At 43.4% G+C, this 18447-nt stretch overlaps 1 protein-coding gene and 1 non-coding gene across 2 annotated transcripts in view; one reads left to right on the top strand and one right to left on the bottom strand.

The window, feature by feature from the left end:
* LOC126336931 (uncharacterized) overlaps nt 1–18447 on the top strand; it is a 796951-nt gene that overhangs the window by 153443 nt on the left and 625061 nt on the right. The gene's annotated exons all lie outside the window — the stretch shown is intronic.
* On the bottom strand, nt 4856–4930 carry Trnat-ugu (transfer RNA threonine (anticodon UGU)). The gene has a single exon. It is a non-coding gene; the product is annotated as a tRNA-Thr (tRNA).

The raw sequence follows: 18447 nt of genomic DNA, 5'->3' as shown, positions 1-18447 counted from the left end.
GGCGCTCCTTCCCGCTCCGGAAAGCCGTGCGTTAGACCGCTCGGTTAACCGGGCGGGCATGATGATTACTTACTTTGTAGGGAGATGTGCAGGGTGTTCGGAAATTCCCGATACAAACTTCTGGGATTTGTAGTGGGGAGTGAGTACATAATATTTTGAAAAGGAAGCCACGACCGCAGACGCACAATTTCTGTGCTACAGCCGTTTGAAAACATGTCTGCTATGTTGGTTTGCTACAGGGGAGTCATGGTGGGGGTGCTTATGCCGGATTGGCTGACGTCATTTGACGCCTGCCTTACACCTCTCAACTGATTCGAGCCTCATTCACGTGTCTGTTAGTGTTAGAGGTGATATGGAATAGAGGAGGTGTGGATGTAATTGTTGGTCATCCGTAGTATACCAGATGGTTCAGGGAGCAACACCGTTGTATGGACAATTGCTCGTGTACTCGTTGACGGGTTCTCTTCAACATGATGCTGTACGACCTCTTCCTTTTCAGGTGTACGGCGTCTCCTCGGAGTATCCCAGTCATGCATAATTGTGGCGACTAGGATATGCGATAGAGCCGGAGGTTGCGGAGAACGATCTCGATCAAAGCAACGAGCAGCTCTTTCATTACCATTCAGAAGGATCATGTCGATGTATTCTGTAAACGTATACTCAACCATATTGCTATAATGAGGCTCGAATCAAGTCAGAGAGGTAGGGTAGATGTCAAATGACATCCACCATTACGAATTAAGTGCCCCGAAGTATGACTACCCTGTTGCAAACATGTTTTCCATCGTCTGTAGCACTGGAACGGTACGTATCCGGAAATAGATTGCTGTTCAAGATATTATGTACTCACTCCCCTCTGTAAGTCCTAGAAGTTTGTAACGAGAATTTCAGAACATCCTATGTGTGTTTCCAAAATTGTCTAGAAGGATAACCTCCGGTAACTCGAGCATTAAGCCATTATGCGACACTTAACGTCTTTCCATAAACGTTTATCGCAGGAGTTTTTTTGACAAGAAATATCGAGTGAAATGTGGCAACGTTACAATACTGGTCGTATGTTGGAGGAATGTCGTTCAAATCTGCGACCGTTATTTCTCTAAAAACTTTAAAGCGAGTGTCACGATGGTTCTTGTGTACAGGGCGCGGCAAGTTTTTTTGTCTAATCCTAGACTGTGCTTAGTCTACGAGACGTTAAACCCTAGCGATCCTTCCTTTCTCTTGAAGACGGTTTATGAGGCCTTGTTCGCCGTGTTACAGAAGCTGTCGTGCCCCGACTGGCAGGGGCCAACCGTGAATGAATTTTCTGCGAGGACAGAACCCCAACGGAGCATACGTTTCGAGTAGTTACGTCGCAAAGGCGTGAATTATCAGAATACTATTCCACAACCTCAGGTTCACAAAGCATTACCAGAAGGACGATTACACTTCCACAGTCTTCTTCTAATGAATCTGTCATCTGTATTTCCCACAGCAAAACTTACGCCATCGTTCCACTTTAAATCGCTCCGGCCAGATGTTAGTCCGTTGTGATTCATTCAGTGTTTGCCTGACGCCGGTGCAATAAAATAATATCGCTTCTTTTCATTTATTTCCATCCAGGGCGTCACATGTGATCTGGTTGAGTGTCAGTGACAAGTGTCAAACGTTGATTACACTGGTCAACGAACAAATACTTTTTATTACTTCTTGTTAGATAATAGCTTAATCATACAGATATTTTGGGCACTGAATCCATAAACGATGGCAGATTTTTTACTATCACGTAAAGTTTTGTCACAATCAGACAACTAAAGAATTAGCTAAAACTTGTAATTTTAATTAGAAGAATATTTTCATTAAGAACGAAGCTACTGAAATGTAAGCATTAAAACACCTCTTTACCCCCATGGGAACTTTGGTTCCATTAACTTATAATTGCTTTCTTTCTTCTCCTTAAAGCATATAATGTACAGTTCGATTAATGCGTCTCGATGAAGTGACTAACAGCAGGTTCCCATAATGCTGGTGTTCCAGCTGCTGAGATAAAGTTTTTTCCATTTCTTTGACGTGTTTATAGAAACGTTAATCTTATTCCTCGCCGATAACAAAATTTTGGGGGGAGGGGGGAATCCAGGTAATGGTTCAAAAAGTGAATCTTAAGGCTCATCAACCTATGTCAGTGAATTCTTCCAGATTTTCATCTACAACAGATAATTATTTTATTTGGAATTTGTTCACAGTTGCAAAGAATTTTAAATGAGTTCGTGCCACTGCAATTATCAGTTAATGGTTTATTTTCTCTAAAGCGATCCAGTTTCGGCCTTAGGGTATTTTCAGGTAGCTACATACATTTATTGAACTTACGATCATCAACAACTGTGAAGCCAAACCATTGCCAGACCTCAATTTGCTGGAATAAAATGTGTGACGCTTTTTGAGAATCTCCCTCGAGTGCGACTATGTTACTCGTCGGCAGTGTTCAGCAAACTGTAATGTTGAGGTGATTAACTTTACGCTTAAATGGAACGTAGCCCCATCACAGAATACTAAACATGAAAGAAATTTGTTATTCTTTATCTCCATTACTGAATGAATTCACAAAATCTACGTGTTGTTATCACAGTTATCACCAACATGAAGGAACTGTAGCTATTGAATCTTGTAGGGTTCGAAAGGCACACGTCGCCGTGAAACACTACAAGCACATGAGGAATGGATGACTCTCGGTTTGTAGGACGGATAGACTGCTGTGGACTCTGTGCAAAACTCTGTTAACTGCGCTCTAAGTCTTAACACGTTCACGCCGTCTCTGAGAATTTTTTCTCGCTTTCCTTCATCTGGCGGCGCTGCTTTTTCTTTTTCTCGCTACTACTTTAATATATTGGCCTTTTATTTAGAAAATGACGTAAGTCCATTCCCTTGAAACAACAAGAGAGACGACATAACATCTCATAATCTATCATCACTTTATCTATTCAGAAAAAACTCTCGTTGAATTGTCGCACAAATTTGTCTTCACAGATGTTCGTTGCGCCTGGCTGATACGCAATACATCACACGGCCTTGTGTTGCTGGTAGCATAGTTTGTTCAGTCGAGCGTCAGACACTGGTCGTATAGGTTGCCCGACGGGAGGCTTTGGGCGTGAGGCACTGGTGGTAAATGGCGGCGTGAACGTGTTAAACAAGCACACGGGAGCAACGTGTAGATTTTTTCTTACAAGGACAAACAGTATCTGGAAACTGTTGGTTTCACTGTCGAATGAGCTGAGATGCAGGAAGAGCAGTTCAGTACTCTCGACGAAAATCACTTCTCACGTTTATAACTGATTTGAACAACTGCTAAAATGGAGAACTGTAAAACAGCTTCTGCTGTTGTGTTGTCGCCGTCTTAAGTAACGAACGACCTTGACTGCTGCGCCAGGGAGATTGCTGAAGGCTACCACATAAACCAGAAAATTTAAACTGTCACCAAACTTTTACCTTCGACATGTAAGTTAAACTGTATCCCTTTTTCTCTGTCTTATCATGTTGAAAAATGTGAAATAGGATGAATGTTTTTGAAATGTCGTTCAGCTGTCGTCAAGACAAGCGATATGTACGGTACGTAGTTTAGTACCAGAATTTATTTATTACTTCCTATCGTGAAATTCCAGTAATAATTTTAATTAAAATCACGTTCACTATTGCGATTTATTTATTTCTAGAAGAGTCCGTGTTTGAGCACATACACAAAAATTACTGTTCGCTATGTCTACAGTAGTAATTTTCAGAGTTCCGTACCTCAGTCGGTAAAAACGCACATACTAGAGACTACTACCTCTTGGCAATGTGAAAAATAAAAACTTCTATATAAATGGAAGCAAAAGATGCTGCCTTATATGTCACATATGACACACCACTCCATTGCAGATCCTTAACCAAAGTATGAGCATACGGAGTGAGTTCCCAGATATGCGAGGGGCTCGAAGATTTTTCAATAACAGAATTCAGTGCCTTTTCCTCGACGGCGAATGTTTATCAGAAACGAGGGTGCGGTCAGGAGGGCCCCCAGGAAAGAGTGATAGAACCGAGTTTATTCTTTATATACGTAAATGATCCGACAGATACGATGGGCAGCAGTCTGCGACTGTTTGCTGATGATACTATGGTGTATGGGAAATTATCGTGCTCGTATGACCGTGGAAGCAGACAGGATGACTTAGACTATTTCGTACTATTAATGCCAGCATGCTCTAAATGTAGAAAAAGTAAATTTATTTGGATAAGTAGGAAAAATATTCTCATAGTGTTCGAAAATAGCAGTAATGGTGTGCTGCTTGACACAGTCATTTCGATTAAATATCTAGGCGTAACGTTGCAAAGCGATATGAAATGAAAAGGACACGTAAGAACGGTAGTACGGAAGGCGAATGGTCGAATTCGGTTTATTGGGCGAATTTTTGGAAAGTGTGGTTCATCTGTAAAGAAAACCGCGAATAGAACACCAATGCGACCCATTCCAGAGTAATGCTCGGTGCTTCTGATCCTCACCAAGTTTAATTAAAAAAATACGTCGACGAAATTCAGAAGCGTACTCGTACATTTGTTACCGGTAAATTCGATCATCTCATCAGTGTTACAGAGATGATTAACGAACTCTATTTGGAATCCTTCCCGCAACTTTCTCTTCGCGGAACATTATTGAGAAAATTTAGAGATCTGCATTTTAAGCTTATCACAGAACGATTCTACTGCCGCCAACATACATTTCGAGCAATGTCCATGAAGACAACAAAAATCAGGATTCGTAAGGAGCATACAGACAATTAGAATTATATTAATACCGCCAGCTGCCGACGGGCGTTGATATATATCAAAGGGGATAGGTGAAAATGTGTGCCCCGACCGGAACTCGAACCCGGGATCTCCTGCTTACATGGCAGACGCTCTATCCATCTGAGCCACCGAGGGCACAGAGGATAGCGCGACTGCAGGGACTATCTCGCGCACGCCTCTCGCGAGACCCACATTCTCACCTTGTGTGTCGACACACTACATTCGTAGTGTCCCACCCCAACACACTCATTTACTCGTGGAAGACATTCTTACCAATTCCAGTAAGAGTTCGGGGAATATGTGTGCATCCGCACAGAAGGAGGGTGTTATAGCTAGTATTGCCAGGATACGGTGTCTGTTCTTTCGGACATGTACGAAACAACAGACACCATATCCAAATAAGTATACAGACAATTGTTTTACCCTGGTTCTATTTGCGAGTGTAACAGGGAATGAATTAACTAGTGGTGGTACCGGGCACCATACTGTGTCTTGCTGAATACGTATGTAGATATTTTGATACTGTCAAGCTCACGTATCAAAACCTACAGATGTATGTACACATCGGACCTGGTGGTCTAGTGATACGACTCCTGTCGCGGGATCGAATGCCGGTCAGACCACAGATTTTTTCAGTCTTGGTCATAACCTAGAATTCACCTCTCGCCGATGTGAGGTGTCGCCAGAAAAAAAAAACGTGGTTCGGATTCCACGTTAAACTGTAGGTCCACTTTCCTCAGTTGAATAAGTGGGGAACACGCAAGTCGCTGAAGTGGCGATCGATAGGAAGACTTGCACCGGTGCGTTGAGCCACGCAGAAATTGTTATAGCTATATACGCAATTAAATTTGTACACAACCCTCAGAGGAGTCATCAATTTCTGCATAGTGTCTCTTATTTGTGGGCCCATAGCCACATTCTTTAACGGAGTCCATTTCGTTCTTGCTCACTCCGCCGTATACCAGCTAACCTATCTATTCTTCTTTCTTCCAATGGTTATTGTTCCATGCACCTCGTCATTTAATTTTTAACACTGTATTGTAGTACCACATTCTCAATGCTTCCTCGTTTTCCTGCAATCCACGTTTGTTGCGGCCCGCCATGAATTCATCTCCTGAATTAATCTTTTTACACTCCTGGAAATTGAAATAAGGACACCGTGAATTCATTGTCCCAGGAAGGGGAAACTTTATTGACACATTCCTGGGGTCAGATACATCACATGATCACACTGATAGAACCACAGGCACATAGACACAGGCCACAGAGCATGCACAATGTCGGCACTAGTACAGTGTATATCCACCTTTCGCAGCAATGCAGGCTGCTATTCTCCCATGCAGACGATCGTAGAGATGCTGGATGTAGTCCTGTGGAACGGCTTGCCATGCCATTTCCACCTGGCGCCTCAGTTGGACCAGCGTTCGTGCTGGACGTGCAGACCGCGTAAGACGACGCTTCATCCAGTCCCAAACATGCTCAATGGGGGACAGATCCGGAGATCTTGCTGGCCAGGGTAGTTGACTTACACCTTCTACAGCACGTTGGGTGGCACGGGATACATGCGGACGTGCATTGTCCTGTTGGAACAGCAAGTTCCCTTGCCGGTCTAAGAATGGTGGAACGATGGGTTCGATGACGGTTTGGATGTACCGTGCACTATTCAGTGTCCCCTCGACTATCACCAGAGGTGTACGGCCAGTGTAGGAGATCGCTCCCCACACCATGATGCCGGGTGTTGGCCCTGTGTGCCTCGGTCGTATGCAGTCCTGATTGTGGCGCTCACCTGCACGGCGCCAAACAAGCATACGACCATCATTGGCACCAAGGCAGAAGCGACTCTCATCGCTGAAGACGACACGTCTCCATTCGTCCCTCCATTCACGCCTGTCACGACACCACTGGAGGCGGGCTGCACGATGTTGGGGCGTGAGCGGAAGACTGCCTAACGGCGTGCGGGACCGTAGCCCAGCTTCATGGAGACGGTTGCGAATGGTCCTCGCCGATACCCCAGGAGCAACAGTGTCCCTAATTTTCTGGGAAGTGGCGGTGCGGTCCCCTAAGGCACTGCGTAGGATCCTACGGTCTTGGCGTGCATCCGTGCGTCGCTGCGGTCCGGTCCCAGGTCGACGGGCACGTGCACCTTCCGCCGACCACTGGCGACAACATCGATGTACTGTGGAGACCTCACGCGCCACGTGTTGAGCAATTCGGCGGTACGTCCACCCGGCCTCCCGCATGCCCACTATACGCCATCGCTCAACGTCCGTCAACGGCACATACGGTTCACGTCCACGCTGTCGCGGCATGCTACCAGTGTTAAAGACTGCGATGGAGCTCCGTATGCCACGCAAACTGGCTGACACTGACGGCGGCGGTGCACAAATGCTGCGCAGCTAGCGCCATTCGACGGCCAACACCGCGGTTCCTGGTGTGTCCGCTGTGCCGTGCGTGTGATCATTGCTTGTACAGCCCTCTCGCAGTGTCCGGAGCAAGTATGGTGGGTCTGACACACCGGTGTCAATGTGTTCTTTTTTCCATTTCCAGGAGTGTATCTCAACTTACGTGCTCAATTATTTGCTGCATGTATCCCAATCTCTGTCTTCCTCTACAGTTTTTACCCTCTACAGCTACCTCATATCTTAACAGATGTCCTATCATCTTGTCGCTCTTCTTGTCAGTGTTTTCCGTAAGACCTATGTTTGATGCTAGTAGACTTCCCTCGGCCACGAATGCCCTCTGTATCAGTTCTCGTCTGCTTTTTATTTCTTCTTCGTTCCGTCGGTCGTGAGTTATTTTACTGCCACCTTAGCAGAATTCCTTATCTTCACCTAATTCTTGATCACCAATCCTGATGTCAAGTTTCTCGCTGTTTCCATGTCTGATGCTTGTCATTACTTTCGTCTTTCTTCGATTTGCTCTCAGTCCACATTCTGGTACTCATTAGATTGTTCATTCCATTCAACAGATTCTGTAATTCTTATTCACTTTCAGTGAGGGTAGCAATGTCGTTAGATAACCATAACGTTGATATTTTCCACTCTGAATTTTAACCCCACTCTTGAACCTTTCTTTTATTTCCGTCATTGTTTTTTCGATGCACAGATTGAACAGCAGGGGAGAAAGACTACATTCCTGTCTTGCACCCTTTTTAATCCGTGATCTTCGTTCTTGTCCTCCTCTTTTTGCCCCCTCTTGGTTGCTGTACATACTGTATATTACCTATCTTTACCTATAGTTTAAAACCTTTTCTCAGAGTTTAAAACACTTCGCTCCACTTTACATTGTCTAACGCTTTCTCCAGGTCGACGAAATCTATGAACATGTCGATTTTTCTTCACACATGCTTCCATTATCAACCGCAACGTCAGAACTGCCTCTCTGGTTGATTCACTTTTCCTAAAGCCAAAATGATGGTCATCTGATCCTTAATTTTATTTTTTCTTCTTCGGTATGCTGTTCTTGTAAGCAGCTTGGATGCATGAGCTGTTAAGTTGATTGAGCGATAATTCTCTCACTAGTGGCTCCTGTTGTCTTCCGAATTGTGTGGCGATATTCTTCCGAAAGTCTGGTTGTATACCGCCAGACTCTTACATTCTACACACCAGAATGTTCATTTTTAGTCACATCCGTCAATGATTTTATAAATTCTGATCAATGTTACCAATCCCTTCGGTATTCTTTGATCTTAAGACATCCAAAGCTCTTTTAAATTCCGATTCTGCTGGCTCCCCTATCACTTCCCTGTCGTCTCCTGTTATTTCTTCCGTCACGTCATCAGAAAATTCCTCGCTTACATAGAGGCCTTCAGTGTACTTCTTTAACCTATTCTCTCTCTCCTCTGTATTGAACAGTGAAATTCCCCTTGAACTCTTAATGTTACCGCCCTTGCCTTTATTTTCATTGAAGGTTGGTTTGACTTTTCTATACGCGGATCCTGTCCTTCGGACAGTCATTTATTTTTCGATTTCTACACATTTTTCATGCAGCCATTTCGCCTTAGCTTCCCTCCACTTCCTGTTTATTTCATTCCGAAGTGACTTGTATTTCCGTATACCTGAATCTCTAGAACATCTTTGTGCTTTCTTCTTTCGTCGATAAACTGAAATATTTCTTCTGCTACCCATGATTTCTTCACAGTTACCTTCTTTGCACCTACATCTTTCTCTCCAGCTGTGGTTGCTCTTTTTTTTTGTTTTTGTTTTTTGGAAAGGTTCACTCATCTTAAATTGTATCTATAGCCTCAGAGAACTTCAATCGTATCTCTTCATTCCTCAGTACTTCCGTATCACACTTTTGTGCCCATTAATTCTTCCTGACTAGTCTCTGAAACTTCAGCCTACTCTTCAACACCACTGTGGCAGCGCAGTTAGAGGCACTATGTCACGTATTGAGCGCGAGCGCGCGCGCGTGTGTGTGTGTGTGTGTGTGTGTTATTCTTAGCATAAGTTAGTGTAAGTTAGTTTAAGTAGTGTGTAAATCTAGGGACCGATGACCTCAGGAGTTTGCTCCCTTAGGAATTCACGCACGTTTGAACATTTCAACAACACTAAATTCTGATCTGAGACTGTATCTGCTCCTGGGTACAACTTATAATCCAATATCTGTTTTCTTCTCATGGTCACCATCCCCTTGGCAGTCCGCTCCTGGTATCCGAATGAGGGACTTTTCCGGAATCTTTTGCTAATGGGGATATCATCATGACCGTTTTCAGTTACAGGCCACATGTCCATGTGTCTTTAATGCAGTGGTTTTCATTGCCTTCTTTATCCTTATGCCGTTGATCATTAGTGATTTTTCCTCCTTTTGGGGGCAGTTACACACGCACCCCAAGTCCAAGAGACTGCGCTGAACCTCTGTCCGCTCCTCCACTCTCTTTGAGAATGGCATGGGCAGAATGAGGGTGATTTCTTATGCCGGATGTCTTCGGCCGTCAGTGCTGATTATTTTTATTCAATATTTAAACAGTGGTGGGGTTCGAATCCTGCGCCATGGATGTTATGATTACTAGTTGAAGACGCTAGCCTTAAACCACTGGTGACAACAGAATTCTGTCGGCTCTTCAATACTTTTGATCTGTCCAATAGGAATTTTGATTTGAGTGGAGATAATGTCCAGGACTTCGTGAGATTTGCAACGGATTTGAAGACTCGCGCTGATTAAATCAGAGTTATTTCCATAAATCAAACATTGTTTCTCCTTATCTCACGTCACAAGTGAACTCATATTCATTACAAGATTTCTATAAACGTGCTTTGGATAAATAAAGAACACCATTCTTCGCATATTTCTGAACTGTGTGTGAAATTTCGCCGTAGATTTTTGTCATCAAAATATTCTGATCCGTTCAGGTTGTTAGTGTTCACAGTTTCGGCGGTATTAATACGTTCTGAAGCACTTCGATGCAGAGCACTTTCAACAGTGACTATGCCACATAAGGCTTTCCCTTTTTTCACCATTGCGGAGAATGTCTTTACTGTCTGCTTTCAAAGCTCTTTGGAAGTTCTTCGTGGTCCCAAATATTATGGTCACATTTAACCTCCATAGTAAATGTTACCTTATTACATTCGTCAGCATTGTACGTTTTGGGATGATCCCTGGTGCAATGATAAGTGAGTATTTTTTCCATGTACCGGGCATGTAGAAGCGTCAAAAGTGTATCATGTACAAATCTAAAGTCTCATTTCTAGCACTCTAACACGTTAATTGAAGCATCATCCGCGCAGTCCGATGCGCGACTTACGAGGCGCGACTAATGGCTGGAGTAATGGGAGTTCGTGTCTCGCGACTGCCGTGAACAGCACTATCGCGGTCACGAAGCGGATTAATCGATTCTGCTTTTATGGCTTAGGTAAGACGACGACCGGAATCTGCCCCACGTGGGAGTCGTTAATATGAAATTGGACGCAGCCCTACGTAAGTTTCTTTCCGACTTGTTGATGAGTAGTGAAGTAGTTTTACACCCGTAACTACAACCGACGAAATTATCTTATGACAATGCTATTTACTGACAATTTCTTATAGCTGGAAGCGAGGACACTCTTCAAAAAAGCCGTTTATTTATTAAAAGCCATTTATAAATTAAATGTGAAACTTCTTCATTTGAATGTGTGTGTCTGTACTTAAATTGCTGAATGACTGAGAAGATGAAACTTCTACGTTATTTGATTCTGAAACAGCTGGGTAGAAATGAACGTACTGAGCCTACTTTCTCTTTACTTTTTCTAATCATGTCAACACTGACCCACAATATTCTACATCTACATCTACATGGATACTCTGCAAGTCACATTTAAGTGCCTGGCAGAGGATTCATCGAACCACATTCGCAATTCTCTATTATTCCAATCTTGTTTAGCGCGCAGAAAGAATGAACACCTATATCTTTCCGTACGAGCTCTGATTTCCCTTATTTTATCGTGGTGATCGTTCCGCCTTGTGTAGGTCGGTGTCAACAAAATATTTTCGCATTCAGAAGAGAAAGCTGGTGATTGGAATTTCGTGAGAAGATTCCGTCGCAACGAAAAACGATTTTCTTTTAATGATTTCCAGCCCAAATCCTGTATCATTTCTATGACACTCTCTCCCATATTTCGTGATAATACAAAACGTGCTGCCTTTCTTTGAACTTTTTAGATGTACTCTGTCAGTTCTACCTGATAAGGATCCCGCACCGTGCTGCAGTATTCCAAAAGAGGACGGACAAGCGTAGCGTAAGCAGTCTCCTTAGAAGGTCTGTTACATTTCCTAAGTATCCTGCCAATAAAACGCAGCCTTTGGTTAGCCTTCCCCACAACATCATCTGTGTGTTCTTTCCTATTTACGGGTTCGTAATTGGTATTTAGTTGAATTTACGGCTTTTACATTAGATTGATTTATCGTGTAACCGAAGTTTGAGTTCCTTTTAGCACTCATGTGGATAACTTCACAATTTTCGTCAACTGCCACTTTTCGCACCATTCAGATATTTTTTCTAAATCGTTTTGCAGTTTGTTTTGATCTTCTGATGACTATATTATTTGATAAACGACAGTGTCATCTGCAAACAACCGAAGACGGCTGCTCAGATTGTCTCCCAAATCGTATGTATAGATAAGGAACAGCAAAGGGCCCGTAACACTATCATGGGGAACGCCAGTTACTACGAACTCTGACCCCTCTGACAGGAAATCGCAAATCCAGTTACATAACTGAGACGATATTCCATAAGCACGCAATTTTTCTACGAGCCGCTTGTGTGGTACAGTGTCAAAAGCGCAATGCAATATGACTGCTCAAAAAAATTGCCACCTAACTTCAAATAATTAATTCAAAAGAATGGCCCTGTATAAGAAGCAATCCTGACAATAACCTATACATTTAATTAAGCACTTACCTCACAAAAATCTTCATAACGCGAACTACTGCACTACAGCGAGCGTCAATACTGCCAGCTAAATGAATGAATCTAACTACTAAAGCCACTAAATACTAATAGGCATGTAGTTAGCAAAGGAAAGATTTTGTTCCAAACCAAATAATGTATTTTTTACCTTAATAATGTGACATCCAGTTCAAACACGAATGTAAATCGTCATTGACCTCCAGTACAAAGGTATATAATCATGAATAATTTTCAGTCTCCAAGTCGGATACTTCCAGATCGTTAGCCTACGCTAACACTTCAGACCTCTACCCTCTAACTTCTCACATCTATCGTCCATCACTGCTGGCTGTTCACCTCCAACTGCCCAACAGCCATCACTGCTGGCGACTAACTTCCAACTGCCCAACACCACTGGCAATTAACTTCCAACAACGAGTCGAACCACGACAGAGTCTCTGACGAGGAAAGCGCAGTCATAGATACAATGCAAAGCTCTACGCAGCGCTGCCAAGAGAGAAGCAGCCCACTGACAAATGTTACCGCCGTGGTATGACTTACGTCTCGACCAAAAAACAAAAGGAATGGTTTTTAATGATCAATAACCAGACCCAAATATAGTTGTAATAAACAACGAGACAATAGAGGGAATGAATGAACTGAACTCCTTGGGAAACACACAAACGAAAAAGACATACCTAAAAGAAGTGAAGGATAGAAATATATCAATGGGACTGTATACTGAACACTGGCATTCTAATATTGTTCTAAACAACAATGGCAGTCACATCTAAACTTTATGGCAATGACACTCCGTCTTCAGACCACGAGTGGTCTACCGAGACCATCCGACCGCCGTGTCATCCTCAGAGGAGTATGCGGATAGGAGGGGCGTGGGGTCAGCACACCGCTCTTTCGGTCGTTACGATGGTATTCTTGACCGAAGCCGCTGCTATTCGGTCGAGTAGCTCCTCAATTGTCATCACAAGGCTGATTGTACCCCGAAATATGTCAACAGAGCATGGCGGCCTGGATGGTCACCCATCCAAGTGCAGACCACGCCCGACAGTGCTTAACTTCGGTGACTGACGGGAACCGGTGTATCCACTGCGGCAAGGCCGTTTATGGCAATGGCGCTTGGACACTTAAAGATGGATACTAACGAAGAATCAAGATACCTTTTTTAATAAGAGCAGCTGGCTATAGAGTGACAAGGAATAAAATAATGAGCAAATCAACGAGTATAGGAATAAGTGAAACATCAATCATTCGTGTTTTGTGTAGCTATGAGTGTATTACGTCGGTCTCATTATCCGAACGAGGGAAAAATGGTTGGTGCTCGTGTGGTGGGTTCTTCTGTAAACAAGGTTCCTGAAGTTTGTGGCCTTTCAAGAGGCACCGTATCGAAGATTTACACAGCATACAGAGAAAGCGGAAGAACATCATCCTCTAAGTCACAAAACAAACGAAAAATGTTTGGTGACAGGGCATGACGGACGGTTGTTGAAGAGGAGTGTGACGAAAAATCAGCGTGCGACAGCAGCTGTAGATAATCGCTGCAGAACTCACTGTCGAACTAGCGAGCTCTGTCAGCACCAAACCGATACGGAGAGAGCCCCATAAGCAGTGAATTTCGGGTATACCTGGAATTCCAAAACCAGTCATCGATGAGGCAAACCGTAAGACCTGCATTGTGGAGCATTGGAACAAAGTCATTTACTACGACGAGTCTTGTTTCACAGCTTTTACAATTTCTGGCCGAACGTCCCAGGAGTGAAACCTGGCGCTGGTTTGGTGATAACCTGGGCAGCCATAGCGTTGCATTCCACGGACACCATGGTTACTCTGTTGCATTACTGCCAAGGTTTTTATGATCAGTTTGTCTGATCAGGCTAGTCCCATGGTACAATGTTTGTTCCTCAATAGTGATACTGTATTCCAAGACGACGGGGCTCCTGTTCACACGGCTCACATCGCCCAGGACTGGTTTTGTGAAAACGAGGATGACTTGGCGCATCTCCCCTGCGGACCACAGTCACTAGATCTCAATATTTTGAATCTTCGTGGTCTTCTTTATAGAAAAGGGCGGGTGATCGCTGTTCACCTGCGTCATCTCTGACTGAACTTTCCCCTATTTTGCAGGAAGAATGGTATACGATTTCCTTGAAAACCATACGAGACCTATATTTATCCATTCCGCGACGACTGGAAGCCGTTTTGATTGTCAACGATTTTCCTACACCGTACTAGACAAGTTTTTGCTGTTTACATGTTTTTGTCTACCCCCAAACAGACCAAGAGAGAGGTGGAGAGGTCAGATCGTAACTAACCACAGACCAGAGGCCCTGAACATGAAGACGTAATAGGCGAGCTCCTGCCACTTCACGAAAGAAGAAGCAAAAGAAGAAAAGAGAAGGAGAGCAAGTTCTGCCGACGTCGAGGTCATTAGTGGTGGAGCAGAAGCTTTGGTCGTGGTAGGGTAAGAAGGGAATTGGCCGCACTTTTAAGAAGGAATCGTTCCGATACTTGCGTTCATATTTACGAAAACCACGGAAAACCTGAATCTGTATGGCCTGACGAGAAGTTGAAGTGATGTCCTTCCAAATACAAGCTGTCTAATGAATGCACAACCTTCCTCGAAAACTGTTTCTCAGTTTCGCATAAATAGCGTACCACATCACAATTGTGTTACCCTTGTGATTCCTTAGGGAAACAGCAGTACCCATGCGACTGCATTCATTTCAGTAAATGGTACAGCAATCAGTCTCAGATGACGTTTATTGCATATCTAGATTTCTATCACTACGTGACCATCTTCAGCGAAGTGATAAAAGTTAAAACATTACAAACACTTTTATATGGATATAGTGCTATCTCGACAACAACTTCTGGAAAATATACAATCCCTTTCGTATCCAGAAACAGTGAAACGTTATTCGTAACACTTATCAGACACATTCTTAGGCGGTGTCAGTTCCCACTGCCACTATTTTTTAGGGTGATACATAGAAAAACAGGTAAAACATAAAATATAGTATTAGAAAAAATGAAGATTAAACAAGACAAGGAGTAGCTTAAGGACATAGGAGGGTCTTTTAAATAGTCCTGGTTTGCGCCCAGTTTAAACTTGCCTTTCCACTTTATTTCTTCTTCGTTCTTGCATATTTTTGCTGTTTTACTTTAATTACTTTCTTAAATCTCTTAATAGTAAGTCCATTATCAACTATTCTCTTTAATTTTTCATCTTGCTATTGTACATTTAGAATTATCTTACGAAATTTTGCCACGGAAAATGATTTATCACTCCAAATTAAAAAAATGGATAATTATTTTTATTTCCAGTTCATACTATCTGTTTAGAATACATTCTTGCTCCGCATTGTCTCTTTCACAGCTCCTTTCCCTATGAAGTAGTGGATGCTCATATAGGTCAGATGTGTGTACACAGTATGTATTCCCTTAAAAAATGTAGGTTTCCCCCAGCGTAAACTGAATACAATGATCTTCTGCTACTGCTTCTACTTCTACTATACTACTACCACTACTACTACTACTACTACTACTACTACTACTATTACCTATGTAAATAACGTTCTCCATATTATTCAGAAGTAAAAATGAGAAAACTTTGTTGCATAAACTGTCATACCAGTAGCTATATTGTTGAAAATGTTTCTTTCCAACAGCAGATCGCAAATGTCAAAATAATTTCCGTTACGAAAACAACTTTCCTCTAACATGTAATTTACAACCTAAGAATGAAATAGAGTTATAGATGTAATTTGAATGGGTGACTATTGCACAAGGTGTTTCGAAAAGATTCATTCTTTGACAAGTCTACGTCTTCTGAATAAAGGAAGATAGAGCTTTGGGACCAAATTTAAATGACCAATAGAACTAGAAAGCTTCTATTTTTAGAAGAACCATCAAATTTTCCAAAAATTTGGCTTTTACATGTATGCAGATGCTACTTTGGAGTACTTTTGACAATTACATTTAGGATCAATGTTTGCATTTACCTTACAAAAATGTTGAAAGTGCCCTGCGTCAGTTTCACGCCATACGTCCAAGCGATAGGCAAACTTGTCCCATACTTTAACCAGCACATCTGGAGTTACAGCATCACAGCTGTTGCTATTCGGCGTCACAGTTCACACAAAGTTGTCGTAAAGGGAAGCACACAGGCTTCTTCAAAAACTCTCACAAGGAAAAAAAGTCGCTTACCGTAACATCAGGAGATGCTGGAGGCCAAAGGCGCCACGCCGTATCTGTATTGTCGTTGCGGGCGATCCATCGTTGAGAAGTTCAATGTTACGAAAGGTCTTAAATTTTCGGCATATTCTAGCTATTGTGGAAAAACCTATAATACATGCAGGGGTGTTTCCTGAAAAGAGCGACCGAACGAGCTAACTGCACCAGGGCGATCCCTAGTATCAACCACATGAACCAGCAACTTAACACTGACACCAAAGTAAACTTTCATTTTTGATATGTGAGCTAAGATCCACAATAAGTATATGTCTTCAGTCGTATTGAAATTTCTGTCACGTGAAATTTACATCAATCTTTCTGAAACGCCCTACACTTGCTTCGATTGTGGCCAAGAAATTAAACTTGCTTCCCTGTGGAAATATTGAGTGATTATTGTTAAGATTCCATCATTTGGATAACCGCAACAGAGGAGCAATTGCCAACACACGATTAAAAGAACACCAAGAGCATACAGCGGATGTACAAAAATACGGAAGAACAAAGGACGCATTACCGTGCCCAATATCGTAATGGAAACCCGTTGGCCTTCTAAACAGCTTCCGGTCGTCTCTGAATGAATAAATACAGCCCTGCTGTGTTTTTCAAGGGAATATTACACTATTCGTCCTACAAAATAGTGACAGGGTCAGGTAACGATGGATACAAGATAGCAATCGCGCACTCTCCTCCCCGAAGCACACCACAAAGGCTAGAGATTATTGACATCTAGTGAATGTGCTGTCCATAGGAGATGCCACAGTCCATTCTCGTGCTAAAAAAAATCAGTAATTGATGATGCGAACTGTGTGAACACTGGAGCCCTGTCGTCTTGGAACGCTGCATCACCATTGGGGAACGAATACTGTACCGTTGAATGGATCTGATAAACCAAAATGGTCACATAATCCTGAGCAGTAATGCCATCTTGCAGAGAAACCATGGGCCCCATGGAATACCACTGAGCCGCGCGTGGCTCGTGCTCCTGCCATATCTCATTGGACATCCTGTTTTTACTGTACTACCACCTCGTTATGTTAATTTCAATTACTGGTGTCACTGAGTTGCCACCTTTCCTGCACGTGAGCGGCAGCAGCGGCGCTTATCGATATAAGCCCTGGTGTATTATCTTTCAAAAAATGTTCAAATGTGTGTGCAATCTTACGGGACTTAACTGCTAAGGTCATCAGTCCCTAAGCTTACACACTACTAAACCCAAATTATCCCAAGGACAAAAACACACACACACACACACACACGCCCGAGGGAGGACGCGAACCTCTGCTGGGACCATATTATCTTTGCAGACTGTTATTGCTTCCCAGTTGTCACGCACGCCCGAGGGAGGACGCGAACCTCTGCTGGGACCATATTATCTTTGCAGACTGTTATTGCTTCCCAGTTGTCACGTGTTCCGAGTTAGCTCGGATTGCCAGTGAGTTGGGAGGCGCTAGCAGTGCAGTTCAGACCTGGCAGGACGCAGCGGAAGTTCAGTCGGGGCGCTGCTGCACTGAGGTCCAGACAGCCATGACTCGCCCGACGGTTGCCGATACTATGTATCACTTGAGTGCGGACCACCTGGTCGGTCGTCCTGTCGGACCACGTGTATGTTGGCCGGCGATCGCTTATGGGTTGACTGCGTGTGCCGACTCCTGATTCGTCCTTGTTATTTCACCGTCGCTGCAGTTAGTATTGTCTAGTTCTTCGTGCAAGTGTTCGTGGAAGTGTGTGTAGCTTGTGATGTCGACTGCTCAGTTATTTCAGTGCTGTCTCCGTGCTGATGTGTGGCAGTCGGTCTGTTGGCGTGGAGCAGCGAGGAAATCTCCGCTGGGCATAGTTTGGCCGGGCCCACTGGCAGTCTCTTCGCAGTGTCAGAGTGTGTGGGACTGTACCCATCGCTACGAGGTCCGTCGCTCACCGACCCTGGACACTAATGTTGAGTTTGGATTTAATTTACCAGCAAGTCAAGACTGTTCACATTGTACGGTTTGGTTCTCGTTGTTGCCTGTTGGGACATTCCCGCTAGCAATAACGTGTGTGTT

The sequence above is a fragment of the Schistocerca gregaria genome, chromosome 2, assembly GCF_023897955.1.
Source record: "Schistocerca gregaria isolate iqSchGreg1 chromosome 2, iqSchGreg1.2, whole genome shotgun sequence".
Taxonomy (NCBI): domain Eukaryota; kingdom Metazoa; phylum Arthropoda; class Insecta; order Orthoptera; family Acrididae; genus Schistocerca; species Schistocerca gregaria.
The sequence above is the reverse complement of the archived record's forward strand: the minus strand, read 5'-3'. Positions and strand labels throughout refer to the sequence as shown.